Here is a 17078-nt window from a genome sequence, read left to right as displayed (position 1 = left end):
AACCAAGCTTACAGCCCCATCAGGCCACGAACACAAGCAGGAGTGCAGAAGCCGAATAGCCATCTTGTCTTCGCACTCGTACCGTTTTCCAACACTTGAAGTATACTTAATAAAATCTAAAAGCCTGATTGCACACAATGCACGAAAAATCATACACACATCCAGTAAGTGTAAATTGAGAATTGCTTGTAATTAACAAGAAAATCTCTCAAATGTAATAACATGAAGGAACCCACTAGTAGGAGAAGACCGTGAGACATAGTTGGGTGATTGAAATCCCAAGCGTAGGACCAAGCTCAAAATGCAACAGAGAAGCTAGGCACAACAAGGACAGTCTCCATTGGAGAAGTAGATCTACCCAACCTAATCAATCTCATCAACAACTTGGTGAAGCATGAGACAGTAGATATGGCAAAGACGAGCTCTGATAGCAGACGCAACAAGGAGCTTGATCTGGGAGGTTTCCCAGAGAAAATCCAGAAAATGGTGAATGAATATGATACTCAAACTTGGCTAGACCACCATGGTAGACCTGTGGAGGCTATCATAGCTGATCTCAAAGAGGAAAGAAAGCTAGCACGCAAGGCTTTGCATGGCATAGTGGCTTATAACCAGGATTAGCAAACTAGGAGCTTACGCCAGAACATGGAAATATGAGAGATCTAGCGAGTGCTTGTCTAACAAGTAGAAATCGGACAGGACCAGATGCAGAGAGAGAGAGAGAGAGCGCGTGCGCTAGAAGGAGACCTCACATTGAGAGAGCTTTTGATGAAGCAATTGCTAGATAACATGACATTAGAGCAAAGTGCCATGGCACTAGCAACATCACTACTCACATGACTAGGAGTTAACCAGGGCTCTAAGAGCCAATCAAAAATCCCCATTGTCATGAAGCATCTAGATAAATACCAGTTGAATGACGACCCAGCTTCGTGGAGCAGTTTGAGCTCGTTTGCAAGGCTAATGGCCTCATTGACCCTACTCATTAATGCTTGCAAGCATTCAGTCTATGCTTAGGCGATAAGGAAAGGTCATGGTACACAAGTCTAGATGTTATTGAGCGAGGCAACTTCAATAGCCTTAAAAATCTCTTCATTAAGAGATTCTCCAAGCCAAGGTACTTTGATAACCTCCTAGTGTGGTAGATGAATGTCAAGCATATGAATAAGGAAGATATTCGAGATTACGTTGTCGAAGGGTTTGTGAAAGCAATGTCGCAACCACAGAGGACTTTGAATAATTTCAGGATAGAAGGTCAATATTAGTAAAGCTCTGTTGTGACAACATGAACTTTTAATTCAGGCAGTTAATTATTGTCTAAGTTCAAATCCACAGTTGTTGAAGATCCGTCTTTTCTCACAGCAAGATTGCTCTGGCCTGGGCATGCAATGAAAGCTCTATCTCTCTGTTTACTACAAGTCAGATTGTCAAACTCTATAGTGCTTTTACTGTAGTCTTTGATCTCTTCCCATTCATAGTTATTACTATGTCTTAAGCACCTTCATCAGTGCTAAGTTCTGAACTTTGAAAGGAGAAGATGTGATGAGAAAATATACAAAGCATTCTTCCTTATATGTCTGTTATTTTGCAGTGTCTGAAGAAAGCTTTGCAGTCTGTATTAGGAAGCAGTTTGTATCTAGATCATATCATTTCCTCAAAGCCTGGCAGACATCAATCTTCTTCCAATTCCAATTACAACTGTATTCTGTTCAGTCCAAATAACGAGGGAGGTAAGTTTGTGCCAGCACTGGTAAAAGTGAAGATTATCAGTTCCTTAGTTATTAAATTCCCTTCATTCACAGTTAATCCTGATGTCGAAGGATTTTCAATTCTCTATAAGTCCTCTTTGCATCAATGTTGTTGTTGAAGACATTGCATATTCTCTTGATAGCAACAGGCTCATTGGTCTCAGAATTGAGCGCAGAGCAGACAACACCATATGCACCTCTCCCGATGGTGGCAAATTCACTGAATATGATGTTTATGGCAATATCTTCGAGGTCACAACAAAATACAAATATGGATTGTTGTCGTGCTGCTGGAAGCGGGCGACACCCGCCTGTACAACGGCAACTTCTCAGTTAAGTGCTTGAGCCGCCAATAGCACCACTCGTCATCATACATCAGGACGTCTGAGGGCTGTCGATCTGTCGATGCAGAGATGAGATGCTGTGGATTCCACTGATTTCAAGGTCGATGGCCACAAAGTCTGCGGATTGGAGGTGGACTTTGAAAGTTTCTCCTGGTGATGACTCCCAGTTATGGTGGCCTCATGTGCTCGTCGTGGTCGAGAACGCTAGCCCTTTGAGGATTTATCCTCTTTTTCTCCCCAGAGAAAAGCTTCTTCATCCCTCCTCAGAGCTCCCTGTGTCCACCTTTCTTATTTCGTCTCTGTTTTCTTCGTTTGCTGTTACTTAATCTTCGTAGAGCTCACACTCTACACTCTTCATCATTATTACTGTCAGTCGGCTTGTGTTTCTTCGATTTCTCTTTCGTCTCGCCTTCTAAAGAGCTCATTGATCATTGTCAGCTTTGGTTTTTGTCTTTGACTTTCTTCATCTTCAATTGCATCACCATCCATCTCTTCGTACTCCATTCCATCCCTCCTCCTAAGCTCTGTTCCTCCCTTTTTCTTCTGTAATTCTTCATCTGACGCAAGCGTTCCTTTTCCTCTCTCTTGCGCAAGGCTTCAGCACTCAGTTTGCAGCTTTCTCAAGCTTTTCGTCATTTTTCCCTTATTTCTCAGATTCCGCATCCTACTCCCCTGTTCTCCATCATTTTTCAATTTCACCTTCTTTACACATTGTCAGAGCAGAGTTTGAGTTGCCATTTCCTTTCACTTTTCGTCCTTTGGATTTATTGCAGCTTCGACTTCTCCTTCAACTTCCTTCGATGTGCTTTGTCTCTGTCGTTGATTCAGCAGGTTCGTCTGCTTCACAGCTTCATCCTTTTTATCTTCAACTCCATCATTCCCTTGAAGTAAGCTAGTTCCTTCTAAGGACAAGGCTTTAGTGTTGCTCCTGGTCTTCTTCCTCGAACAGAGATGGGCTTCTGTCTTCTGCTTTTGTCTTCTACTACCGTCTTTTACTTTCTTCTTCTGCTATCGTCCTCCTGCTTTCGACTCGGCTATAAATTCTTCTTTGTAGCAACAGGTCTTTGCCTCCTCCTCAGTCAATCTCTCTTCAGTAACAGCATCGGTGTCCTCCACTGTACGAGTCTTTTGAACCACATATAAATGGGGAAAAAGATAAACTGAGAGTAGCTCTTCACAAGATTCTGAATGCGAATTGGATCAGAGTACTCGAATGCTTCTTCAGGCTTGAGGTATAAAACTATCGAAGTTCCTCGTTGCAGAAGCTTTTTAGGATTCGTTTCTTCTCTTATCACATAGGCACTACTAACAGCTTCTTCTTCCCAAATAAACTGTCTATCAGACTTCGGGCTCTTTGTTGAAAACCACCCACTTCCTCCGTTCTTCTCCCTGATTTTTTCCTCGTATGCTCTGTTCCCCCTCACTTGTTCTCTGCGCCTTCCTTCCGAATACTCTGTCCTCCTTTTTCCTGGATTAGTCTTTACCTCTTTTTCTGTCCCGCCCTCTTTAGCTTTTTAAAATTCCCCTATTTTACCTACGTCATAAACCAGAAAAAACCCACTTATTTAGCCACACTTTCCTCTCTTACACACACAGAAAAGAAGCATCTTTTCCTCTTCACGTTGCATGTCCCTTCAACTCTAGGTCTTTTGCTTTGCTTCAAGCTTGGTAAAAGTACGAACACAAAGCATTTCACAAGAGCATCTGCACTCCCAATTGCAAAGCACCTCCCAGTCGGATCAATGGCAAAACAATAACAACCTGCTGTGTGAGCATCAAGTATGTATAATGTAGAAAGAGATGGATAAACAAGATATCCACCGTTCCATTCTCAGTTGTGAGGAAAAACAGTTCACCTCTTAAGGAAACTTACGCTTGTTTCTTTTGTAAAATTAGCAAAGCACAACGTCTACGTCAAAGTATGTATAAACTAACAAATCTCATGCACAACTTTTGGGTGGTTTTCACACCTCGAATGCGCAGCAATACGACATCCACCCCCTCTAATCCTGCGCATCCTCGTTGGGCCAACTACCCATGATCATTATCATCAAGATCTACAAACAGATCAATCTCTTCGTTATGCATTTCCGGTAGACCAACAAGATTATCAGCCATATCATCTGTCTCTTCCATTGGAGTTTCTTGTCGTTGCTCTTCTCTTGAAAATTCTTCCAATGCATAATCCTCATCATCTCTTTTCTTGAAAATCTTGATTCTTTTTCCAGCAATAGGCACTCTAAGCACTGTCCCATCCAATTCAGTCAGCTCATATGTTGCATTATCAAAGACATGTCTGACTATATACGGCCCAAACCATATTTTCACCATCTTTCGAAGTGCAGTATGCTGATTTTCAAGGCTGCTATCAAAGACCGATACCCAATCTCCCTCTTCTATTGCTCTAGGCCGCAAGCGATGCCTGTTATCAAACCTGTCCTTGTTCCTTAGTCTAGCAACTTTCAACCTGTCAATAGCTAACTGAATATCCTCTGGTCTCCTCTCCAACTGTCGAATCCGAAGAGCTAAGAGCTCCTCTCTCGTCAAATCCTCCTGCCAAGGTAAAACTGACCAAGTCAAAGCACAAGTCTCAATCGGCATAACAGGTTTCTGACCATACATCAACTCTGCAGGCATATATCCTGTGGTAACACTATGAGTCGTACGATCAGCCCATAAAGCAAATGGTAGAAGTCTTGGCCATTCTCCAATCCGTCCTCTGCATGCTTTGGCTAATGCTTTCACTATCGGCGGATGCCCTCTTTCACTCTTTCCGTTTTCCTCTGGATTATATGCTGTGGTTAGAGCCAGCTTGATTCCTAGCTAAGAGAAAAACTCCCTAGCTTCATCTGCATCCAATTCACCACGATCCGCAGTGATCTTACCCACACAACCATACCTGCAGAAAATTTCCTCCAATAAGAACTTACACACTGCACTAGTGGTCTTCGTTCTCAAAGATCTGCCCTCAACATGATTAGTAAGATCCTCTCTAGCCAAAACAATGTATCTCATCTGCCATAGACCCATAGGCATGGTAACCAAATCAACTACCCACTTATAATGAATGCATAGCGGATAGGTCGGATGAAGCTCATCTCGATGACGCACTACTGAATACATCTGGCAGTCTCTGCAAGTCTCAACAAAGTGAGAAACATCTCTATACATGCCTTTCCACCAATATTTCTCCTTGATTTTCTCATAAGTAGCCCATACTCCTCTATGACCAGCCCAAGGACTCTCATGAAACTCCCTCATCACCTGTAACTGTGTCTCTCTACCGTAGACAACCCGCAAAGGTAATCCGCCTCTTTTCTTCGGATGCTTCCAAAGAAATCCATCCTTAAGAAAATATCCATAGGCTTTCCTTCTGATCTTCTTAAACTCTTCATCCGTCCATTCATCTCTTTTGTTTAGTGTACTAAGGTACCTGCCAATCTGCAACCAATCTCCAACATAAAGTTCTTCTATGAAAGCCACAATATCATAGACATGACAAACATGATCAACCATAGTGGCTGAAATTTCTGCATCATCCTCTTCTGCAAGTAGAGTCTCCTCATCATCATATCTGGCTCTAGACAACATATTTGCCACTGGATTATCCTTCCCTACTATGTGTTTAAATTCCGGATTTAATGACTTGATGTATGCAATCCATCTCAACATGGCTATATCCGGAGTAGAGCAACTCGTGATCATACCAATCAATGGCAAGCAATCTGTCTCTACCACAACTGAAGCTCCAATCAAGTACTCCTTGTCACATTTGAGAGCCGTGACAATCCCCAATAACTCCCTCTTGATTTGCGGATATCTCCTCTGTCTCTCGTTTAGGACTTTCGCCCCAAACCGAATAGCATACCTATTTCCATCTGCATCATCTTGACCCACAGCCCAACCTATGCCAATTGGACTAGTGTCAACTGTCAATACAATAGGCCTATCACAATTATAATCCGCTTTTCTGAGAGTAGGAGCATTCTACAATAACTTCTTCAATTTCCGCATGGCTTTAGTGTGGCTCTCATCCCAATAGAATTTCTGCCCCTTTCAAAGCAGCTGATACAAACAATCTGCTATGTGTGCAAAATGAGGTATCCAAATCATATAAAACACACAAGCACCAATGAATCTCCGTACCTTTGAAGTAGTAGAACAATACTCTGCAATCTTGCCTATAGCATTCACCTTATCAGGTGAGGGTTTCCTGCCATAATATCCACACATATGCCCAACAATGATGACCTCATTCACTCCAAAAACAGATTTTTGCCCTGAAAGTGTCAAGTTCACTTCTTCTAGCCTGGCCAAAATCTTCTCACATGCTGAAATATGATCAGCCACAAAGTATCTGCATCCCTGCTCATTTAGGCTCTCATTCTTCTCTTCTTCTGCACACCCCTTAATGGGCACATCATCCAAGAAAGGCATAGTAAGCTGAGGTATATAATCACGAAGGACCTTATGCATGGCATTCATCATATGCGCAACAGAATTAGTGGCACCTTGAGGCAAGGTACACATCCTGACAAGCCCAATAGGAGTTCTCATGGTGGTTATGTCCCTGCTTTCCAAAGCCAGTTGAAACTGATCATATCCTGAATACAAATCACCCAAAGAATAGATGGCACGTCCAGCAAATGCCTCTGCAAACTCATCCACAACTGGACCTATACCAACATTCCTGATAGTAACTCTGTTCACTGGCTGCATGTCTTGAATAAATCGGAGAGTACCATTCTTCTTTGGAACTGTAAACCACCTGTTTGAGTATGGTGCAGATGAAGGCTCAAGGATTCCCATCCTGATTTTCTCATTCAATAAATCAATTAACTTTGGCAAGTGTGCTTTAGGCACTGGAATAGGTCGGAGATTCCATGGGATATGAGGAATAGTAAAAATGACCATAGGAGCAACAATATCAGGATTCACACATCCAATCTCATGTGGGACAAAAGCAAATCCCCTTCCATGATGCTCAAGCATCTCCTGAAAGCATTGCTTCTCCATGGGTAACAAGAAATCACCATTTCCAATTTTCAATTCAGCAAGAGTCTCTGCTGAAAATTTATGACCAATATGCTCCGGATTCCTCAAAATTTGCTGTTTAGCAGCCCTCTCTATTTGCTGATCACTATCAGATGGAAGCGGTACAGCAACCGGCTTCACCTTCTTATCCACAGTTTTGTATTTCGTGTCAACCCTGGCTTCTTTATGCTCTTCTGCATTATGTAAACCTTGCTGTAAATCAGTAATTCTGCACTCCAATGGCTGAATATTCTCAGCCCTCTGCTCTATGGACTGCATAGAAACAGCCCCAAACTCTGAATGCTGAAATATTTCAGCAATAAACTCTGTTGGCTGAAAATTTTCAGCCCTTTGTCTCTCTGAAAGCTGATCATAACCAGCTGGAAACTCTGTTTGCTGAATTTCTTCAGCACTCAACACTCTTTGCTGAGTTACCTCAGTCTCTGACTCAATCTGTGACATAAAATCTGCAATTTCATGAAACATGTCCAGGGACTGCACTAATACATTACCATGACAATTCAGGATATCAGTTTTCAGCATATCTCCCATCTCTGTCATCATATCTGCACAAATCACATTGTCATACATTCCATCTATGTGCTCATCATCCTCCAAAATTCCTGCATTTTTCAAATTTTTCTCCTTCCTGCATATATACTGCCTGGCAGCTCTAGGCAACCTAGAAGTCTTCTGATAACTCATTGAACTATTTGTTGAAATCCCAACATAACCGGAGGAGAAAACATCGCTGCCAGGAGGCGAGAACTCCAATCTCCTCTCCTCTGTACCACCGTCGTCTCGCGAAACAGCGGTACCTAATGAAAACCCGAATCCCTCACAGTGGGTAAGGGTGCATCTCTGAGAGTATCCCTGTTTCTAACATGGTTCACACATACAGTCATAAACTGAATTGCTCTCATACCATCTTTACTGCGAATCCGTGCATAAGCAGATCCATCATCCATGACCTTTGTTTCCATGCGCATCTCTGTAATGAATGGCTGACCAAGAATTATGGGATAAGAGCATGAATCCTGCACAAAGAAATGAAAATCCTCCTCTACATCACCAATAGAAACCCTAACACTAGGGCAAGCAGCATATAAATCACCTGTAGTGTTATTGGCGGCTCTCATACGCCACCCATGCTCTACATCCATAGGCCATCTGTTACTCTCATAAACTCCACGAACTATGAGATTAATCTCTGAACCATGATCGACCAATGCAACATAAGGCACCTGTTTCTCTCCAATCTTTACCATCGTCTCTGTAGTTGCCCTAGCCCAATGGCTCCGCGAAAAGTGACTATGCGGTATCAAAACAAGCTCATCAATTTCAGCATAATGCATAGGCTGAACCCTCTTCTCTACCTGCGGCAAAACAGAAGCATTATCAACCATAACCTCATCATCATCCTCATCCAACTCTCCAATCAAAACTCCCTGTGTATCAGTGGTAGCCAATGCATGTCTTTTCCTCTTCAGGACCTCCTGAAACTGATCCTGGAACTCTCTTTTTGAGATGCCCAAAATCTCAGAAATAGTGAAAGTCACCTCACTGCCAAGTATCTTATCATTAAAGATTTTCTTCATGTCTGTAGATGTCTCAATATCGGACATCAATCTGAATCCTGGCTGCTTTCTCTCTCTAGGCTCTTGCCTCTTTTCTCTCTTTTGAGCATCCTCCATCTGTCGATCTGGCCCTGGTCTTGAAGACGGTCCTGCAGTAGGTGGAGTAACAAACTCACCCCCTCTAGTCTTCTTAGCTGCACTTGGATTTTCTTCATCCCTCTTACGCTTCTCCTCAACAAATACATCTGCACCATGAGATTTAGCCAAATAAGCATAAATAGAGTACCTGTTAACAGGCGAGTCCCAACCTGTCTCTGATCTGATGCTAGAGCTAGCACTAGTCAAAACAGTTTGCTGAATTTTCCCCTTGTTTGCAGTCTCCATAGCATAAGTCCATAGCGCTGATTGAGTCTCTGATCCCTTCTCAATCTGTACTCCATATGCAGAAGCATCACCTCTAGCTGTCACATAAGAAGTACGCGCAGCTATGTCCTCCACTAACTTCTTCATTCCACCTTTACCAAAGTTGGTAGCAAGTGGAGCTCCTGTCTCAGTCAACCAAATCTTACCATCTTGTCCCCAATATACCAAATTTTTCCTCCTTGCATCCTGGAAAGAGTCACAATCCCTGCAATGCTGATGCTCCATACTATCACACCAAATACATCTCCGATCTCTCCTAGGTGGACTAGGAGCACTCCTAGGAGCAGTAGGAGCACTAGAAGAAGTAGTAGGCACAGTTGAAGCAAACTGCTCCTTCAACTTTCCCACTAACTCCGCTTTGACTGACTCAAGTGTCAAATCTGTGATGCCTTTGATTATGTCATCAAGAGAGGTAGGCACCGATGGAGCGGATGGTTTTGGAGCAGAAGGTGTAGGCATCGGTCATGGAACAGGAGGAATAGGTGGAGTAGAAACAGTAGGCACTGGCATAGGCCAAGAAACTGGCTGAGGAGGAGAAGAAATAACAGGGATAGAAGTAGGCATAGGAGCTGATAATGGTGTAGGTGTCATGGAACCATTCTGTAGGCGAGTCTTCCATATCCTCCTCTTGGTCAAAGTCGAGACTGCATCCTGAGCATCCTGCCAATCAGTTTTAAGACCCATAGGCTTCGTACGATCTTCAAGAAGCTCACCCAATTCTTCTTGAAGAGCAGGATCTGCAGCTTGCAAGAAAAGCTCAACTTTTTCAACATCCAATGCTCTTTGTTCAATAGCATCAAGCTGACTATACCTCTCTTCGAATTCTCGAATCAACTCCGAAGCAGCGAGACCTTTGTTTGGCATGTAGACCCACTCTCGGAATGACCGTCGAGTAGCCATACCAAAGTCCTCAAGGAAGTATTCTTCTTTCAAGGCCTTCTTAAAATCTTGCCAATGTGTATTTTGAATAAAAAGATTAGTCACTTTTGTCCTCAAAGCAGGTGTGACAAGACGAAGGAAGTACTTACTCATAAGTCCAGCAGGAACTCCAAAAAACCGCATCTTGATCTCATATGTCTTCAAATATGCTGAAACATTACGCCCGTCAAATAGCTTCTTCTCACTCTCAACTGCTTCAATAGCCTTAGTCGCGCTGTTTGCATTCTCCTGCTCCGAATAGAGTTGCCTTTGCTGAGACAACTGCTGTTGATGCAATTGTTGTTGCTGCTGAATATACATTTGTGTTTGCTGATTTTGGAGCTGCATATACATGGACATATTCTGCAAAATCTGCTTTAGATCCTCCGTTGAAGTACTTGACGCAGCAGTCATTGATGGAGCTGAAGTAGAGGCAGCTGGAATTGTAGAAGAAGCTGAAATAGAGGTTGAAGTATCTCCCATCCTGAAATTTCTGCGACGCTTTCACGTCGGGTTCACCAAAGATGTCGAAGGGTTTGTGACAGCAATGTCGCAACCACAGAGGACTTTGAATAATTTCAGGATAGAAGGTCAATATTAGTAAAGCTCTGTTGTGACAACATGAACTTTTAATTCAGGCAGTTAATTATTGTCTAAGTTCAAATCCACAGTTGTTGAAGATCCGTCTTTTCTCACAGCAAGATTGCTCTGGCCTGGGCATGCAATGAAAGCTCTATCTCTCTGTTTACTACAAGTCAGATTGTCAAACTCTATAGTGCTTTTACTGTAGTCTTTGATCTCTTCCCATTCATAGTTATTACTATGTCTTAAGCACCTTCATCAGTGCTAAGTTCTGAACTTTGAAAGGAGAAGATGTGATGAGAAAAGATACAAAGCATTCTTCCTTATATGTCTGTTATTTTGCAGTGTCTGAAGAAAGCTTTGCAGTCTGTATTAGGAAGCAGTTTGTATCTAGATCATATCATTTCCTCAAAGCCTGGCAGACATCAATCTTCTTCCAATTCCAATTACAACTGTATTCTGTTCAGTCCAAATAACGAGGGAGGTAAGTTTGTGCCAGCACTGGTAAAAGTGAAGATTATCAGTTCCTTAGTTATTAAATTCCCTTCATTCACAGTCAATCCTGATGTCGAAGGATTTTCAATTCTCTATAAGTCCTCTTTGCATCAATGTTGTTGTCGAAGACATTGCATATTCTCTTGATAGCAACAGGCTCATTGGTCTCAGAATTGAGCGCAGAGCAGACAACACCATATGCACCTCTCCCGATGGTGGCAAATTCACCGAATATGATGTCTATGGCAATATCTTTGAGGTCACAACAAAATACAAATATGGATTGTTGTCGTGCTGCTGGAAGAGGGCGACACCCGCCTGTACAACGGCAACTTCTCAGTTAAGTGCTTGAGCCGCCAATAGCACCACTCGTCATCATACATCAGGACGTCCGAGGGCTGTCGATCTGTCGATGCAGAGATGAGATGCTGTGGATTCCACTGATTTCAAGGTCGATGGCCACAAAGTCTGCGGATTGGAGGTGGACTTTGAAAGTTTCTCCTGGTGATGACTCCCAGTTATGGTGGCCTCATGTGCTCGTCGTGGTCGAGAACGCTAGCCCTTTAAGGATTTATCCTCTTTTTCTCCCCAGAGAAAAGCTTCTTCATCCCTCCTCAGAGCTCCCTGTGTCCACCTTTCTTATTTCGTCTCTGTTTTCTTCGTTTGCTGTTACTTAATCTTCGTAGAGCTCACACTCTACACTCTTCATCGTTATTACTGTCAGTCGGCTTGTGTTTCTTCGATTTCTCCTTCGTCTCACCTTCTAAAGAGCTCATTGATCATTGTCAGCTTTGGTTTTTGTCTTTGACTTTCTTCATCTTCAATTGCATCACCGTCCATCTCTTCGTACTCCATTCCATCCCTCCTCCTAAGCTCTGTTCCTCCCTTTTTCTTCTGTAATTCTTCATCTGACACAAGCGTTCCTTTTCCTCTCTCTTGCGCAAGGCTTCAGCACTCAGTCTGGAGCTTTCTCAAGCTTTTCGTCGTTTTTCCCTTATTTCTCAGATTCCGCATCCTACTCCCCTGTTCTCCATCATTTTTCAATTTCACCTTCTTCACACATTGTCAGAGCAGAGTTTGAGTTGCCATTTCCTTTCACTTTTCATCCTTTGGATTTACTGCAGCTTCGACTTCTCCTTCAACTTCCTTCGATGTGCTTTGTCTCTGTCGTTGATTCAGTAGGTTCGTCTGCTTCACAGCTTCATCCTTTTTATCTTCAACTCCATCATTCCCTTGAAGTAAGCTAGTTCCTTCTAAGGACAAGGCTTTAGTGTTGCTCCTGGTCTTCTTCCTCGAACAGAGATGGGCTTCTGTCTTCTGCTTTTGTCTTCTACTACCGTCTTTTACTTTCTTCTTCTGCTATCGTCCTCCTGCTTTCGACTCGGCTATAAATTCTTCTTTGTAGCAACAGGTCTTTGCCTCCTCCTCAGTCAATCCCTCTTCAGTAACAGCATCGGTGTCCTCCACTGTACGAGTCTTTTGAACCACATATAAATGGGGAAAAAGATAAACTGAGAGTAGCTCTTCACAAGATTCTGAATGCGAATTGGATCAGAGTACTCGAATGCTTCTTCAGGCTTGAGGTATAAAACTATCGAAGTTCCTCGTTGCAGAAGCTTTTCAGGATTCGTTTCTTCTCTTATCACATAGGCACTACTAACAGCTTCTCCTTCCCAAATAAACTGTCTATCAAACTTCGGGCTCTTCGTTGAAAACCACCCACTTCCTCCGTTCTTCTCCCTGATTTTTTCCTCGTATGCTTTGTTCCCCCTCACTTGTTCTCTGCGCCTTCCTTCCGAATACTCTGTCCTCCTTTTTCCTAGATTAGTCTTTACCTCTTTTTCTGTCCCTCCCTCTTTAGCTTTTTAAAATTCCCCTCTTTTACCTACGTCATAAACCAGAAAAAACCCACTTATTTAGCCACACTTTCCTCTCTTACACACACAGAAAAGCAGCATCTTTTCCTCTTCACGTTGCATGTCCCTTCAACTCTAGGTCTTTTGCTTTGCTTCAAGCTTGGTAAAAGTACGAACACAAAGCATTTCACAAGAGCATCTGCACTCCCAATTGCAAAGCACCTCCCAGTCGGATCAATGGCAAAACAATAACAACCTGCTGTGTGAGCATCAAGTATGTATAATGTAGAAAGAGATGGATAAACAAGATATCCACCGTTCCATTCTCAGTTGTGAGGAAAAACAGTTCACCTCTTAAGGAAACTTACGCTTGTTTCTTCTGTAAAATTAGCAAAGCACAACGTCTATGTCAAAGTATGTATAAACTAACAAATCTCATGCACAACTTTTGGGTGGTTTTCACACCTCGAATGCGCAGCAATACAACAACATGACCCACGTGAGGAGTCTCTTCAAGAGAACCCAACTGGCGAGCAACCAACCGAAAGAGCGGTATCAACTGTGTTCATTAATGGAATATGAAGTAAAGAGCTCTACAAGGCCTTGGCCAGCAACTCAAGCTTACAGCAAGATGCATTGGCTAGGGTCTTTGAAGAGGCCATTAGAGTGGACGAGAGCAGCTCAAGGAGAGAACCTCCAAGAGCTCGAATCAAGAGGAGACTACCTCTAGGAATTCCAAGAGAGTTTCGATGACAAGTAAAAGATTAGGCCCAAGTACTCAAGATAAAGGAAAGGGCACTGATTCAAGCTAAGAGCTAGCGAAGATAAATATGGAGTTAGCTAGATTACAAGAGATGATAAGATGACCAACAGGCCCTCACGTCCAATGCTTTTATTGTGGCGAAAACCACCTACCAACAGAGTGTCAGGACCCTCGGTCCCGACCTTGTGCCAATTGTGGTAGGTTCAACCATGATGCCATGCTTTGCACACTGCCGAGGAGAATCCCGTACTCACAACCATACAATAAACCTTACCTAGTGAATAGGCCACCAAACTTCTTCGGAAGGGGAGCCCCATTGGCTCTTCTGGCACCCCCAATGACGCCAAGCTAGCCATTTCTAGGATGGAGATAAACCCTACAGGCATACCTAGACCACTTGGACCCTATGTGACCCATCCATCGAGTGACACTCCAATCCACTATGTGGGATAGCTAAACGACAAAGAACCTTATGTGTACCCTTACTTCTTGTATGACAAAGAGGGCAATGCAGTCCTTATGGACTACCGACCAGTACCGGTGATGGTGTTAGGTAGAGGAAGAGATAGAGGCTTAGGATGGGAGACCCAAGAGCCACGTGTTGGACTTGCGGTCACCCAAGATATATCTCTTCATGTTGCCCCAAAAGGGAGCAAGCAAATCGAGACAAGGCTGATCTGAGATGTGCTGAATGCGGAATCACACATCTCTTTGTTGATTGTCCTAGAGGGAAGTCATCCTCTAATTTGATAAACGAGTCATCGGCCCCATTGGGGTTACTCGGTGTCGCGACACTCGACAGGGAGGCCACACCCATCCCATTGCATGTCATGATCCATGCACAAACAAAGCAAACTCGCATATCATTGCCAAGACCTAGCAACTTAGACGTAGACTCAATGAGAAAGAAAAGCTGTAAGAGAAGAAAAAAGAAACCGAATGCAAAGATCATGCTGAAAACGGAGAGTGCTACAATGCTGTTGGAAAGAAAGTGACAAATGTAGAAACAAAAACATCAACACCAAGGATGGTTGAGAAGGAAAGTGTAAAGGTGGGGGAGTACCCCAACCCAAAGAACCAACTAGAAGCCACAAAAAAGTGAAGGAATGGGTGAAAGAAGCCTAATAACACTTAAAAGACACTGATCCCATATTGGAAGACAAGATCGATGATCTCTCAAGTAGAGACATGCCGATGTCGCCTCCATGACCAAAATCAAGAGACATGCCAATGTCGCCTCCATGACCAAAATCAAGAGATGCAACTACACCACAAGCAGTGCCGCTTAGACAAATCCTAAACTCTACGAGCTAGCAAATTAATCAAGGCCATTGGTCAGGAAGAAACGTAGGGATAGGAGAGTGGCAAGCAACTAGTAACCTCCTCGCCACATTGGTGACTACCCCCATGATGGTAAGCCTAGGAGAACTTCTTAAGCAGTATCTGTCATTGTGGCAAGAGCTAAAATAGTGGATTGAAGGGTCAATGGAGCAAGATGCTGCTGACTCTTGCACGAACATGATGCAAAGACGTAGATACCGAGTCTGACACTGCACTCAATGCCAAAATCCTTACACATCAATGCTCTTTAGGAGGGCACTGAAATGTATGATGTCTTGCCAATCTTGGCTCTAGGCGATACCACAAGGAAAAGAATGGTAGATATTGGGTGCAAGAGTGAGTGTGCTAATCCATGTAGTGCTCCAGACATGGGGTAACCCCCACCAATCGAGATGGCCAAGTTTAACATCACACTGGCTAATAGGATGAAAGTGAAGCCCTTTGGTGTATTAAATAATTGGCCAGTAAGATTGCAGGGGTCCAATTCTCAATTGATTTTATAGTCATGAAGGGAGTGGACTATGATATCCTGCTAGGCTGACCATGGATGCGCAATGTGAGAGTCATAGAAGACTAGGAAAATGGTATGATCTTCCTAGGCAATTGAATGGAAGCCGAAAGAGTAGATATGGACACTTGGAAGACCACACTAGTCGACCTAGATGCCATCTCCGCTATGTTGAAGGGTGACGGCCAGAATAAAAAATCTTACGAGCCACTAGCTAAGTATATCCCTTGTCCTAAGGACGAGCGAGACTGGATCCATGTCCTTGCCACAATCGACCTACCATTCTCAGACAATGAGGAATATGAGCAAGCTGCTAAGGCAATTAGCAAGTCCTGAGAAGAGCCCTCAGTGCCAATCTGCATGATGGCTAGGAGCACACAAAGAATACCCAATCCTATCATATTCCAAGTACCAAACAACAAGCGAGAGCTCCATGAGATCTTGGAGCACCTAACCGACAAGTTAGTTGGTAACCTATCAGTAAACCTTAAACCACTCGATGAACAAACCTAGGTGGCGATGGACCAAGGTGCATGAATTAAACTTGATGTACAATTGGGCCTTAGTCACCAACAAGAAGGACAAGACATATCAAGACTTAGGAGATGACGAGCAATTGGACGAAAATAGCTCTAACGATAAATATGAGGATTGTTGTTCCTTCAGTGATGAGAGTGAAGGGGACATTGACATGATAGAATACTACACTAAGGATGGGTGAGAGAAAATACGAGCAGACTCCAAACCATGCAATGGAAATGCCTTTAGAATCAAAAGACGAGTCATGCGCATAGATTGCAATCACTCCTGGTTGGAGCACATAGGTGCAATAGACCTTGAGCGAGCAGGCCTAGCACGACCAAGTGCCACATCATCGCTTAGAACATATTTATCATCGGAGCTACAACCACCTGGAGAGACTCCCTCCTCTAGCAAAAATGGAGAGTTCGATTTCGAATCGGAAGTAAGCTTAGATAATGATCCCGAAATACCTCAACCTTCTAATACTAGACACACCAAAAGGGACTTACCCGTTTACCTAAGGTGTCCAAGGTTAAAGGAGGAAAGAAGGAAACAACCTAAGGACGCACAGGCAAAGGAGCAAAGAACACCATAAGACCTACCAAGGAGATTCACTAAGTTCAAGAAAGGTGTTGAGAGTGGAAAAAAACTGAATTTTTGACTGATTTTTGTTGTTTTTGAGGTCTGAATGATTGATTTTTTATAGATTTAGAGTGATATATGGTTGTTAATGGAAGTTTTTGAGTGTTTTGGATGATATTGATTATGTTTTGGAAGTTCATGATGATTCTTAGTGAAGATATAAAGTTCTATGATGTTCTGTTGAGCTTCTGATTGGTTCTGTATACCTTCTGTATAGCTTCTGTTTTGTTTGTGTCTTCTGTATGAAGCATGGATTGATGATTGATGAAGATTGAGATATTTTGGAAGCTTATTGAATAGTTTTTGATAGTTTGGAATGGTTTGA

This window comes from Lygodium microphyllum, unplaced genomic scaffold (assembly GCF_053477565.2).
Source record: "Lygodium microphyllum isolate KBCC unplaced genomic scaffold, Lygodium_microphyllum_v1.1.10 scaffold_173, whole genome shotgun sequence".
Taxonomy (NCBI): Eukaryota; Viridiplantae; Streptophyta; class Polypodiopsida; order Schizaeales; family Lygodiaceae; genus Lygodium; species Lygodium microphyllum.
The sequence above is the reverse complement of the archived record's forward strand: the minus strand, read 5'-3'. Positions refer to the sequence as shown.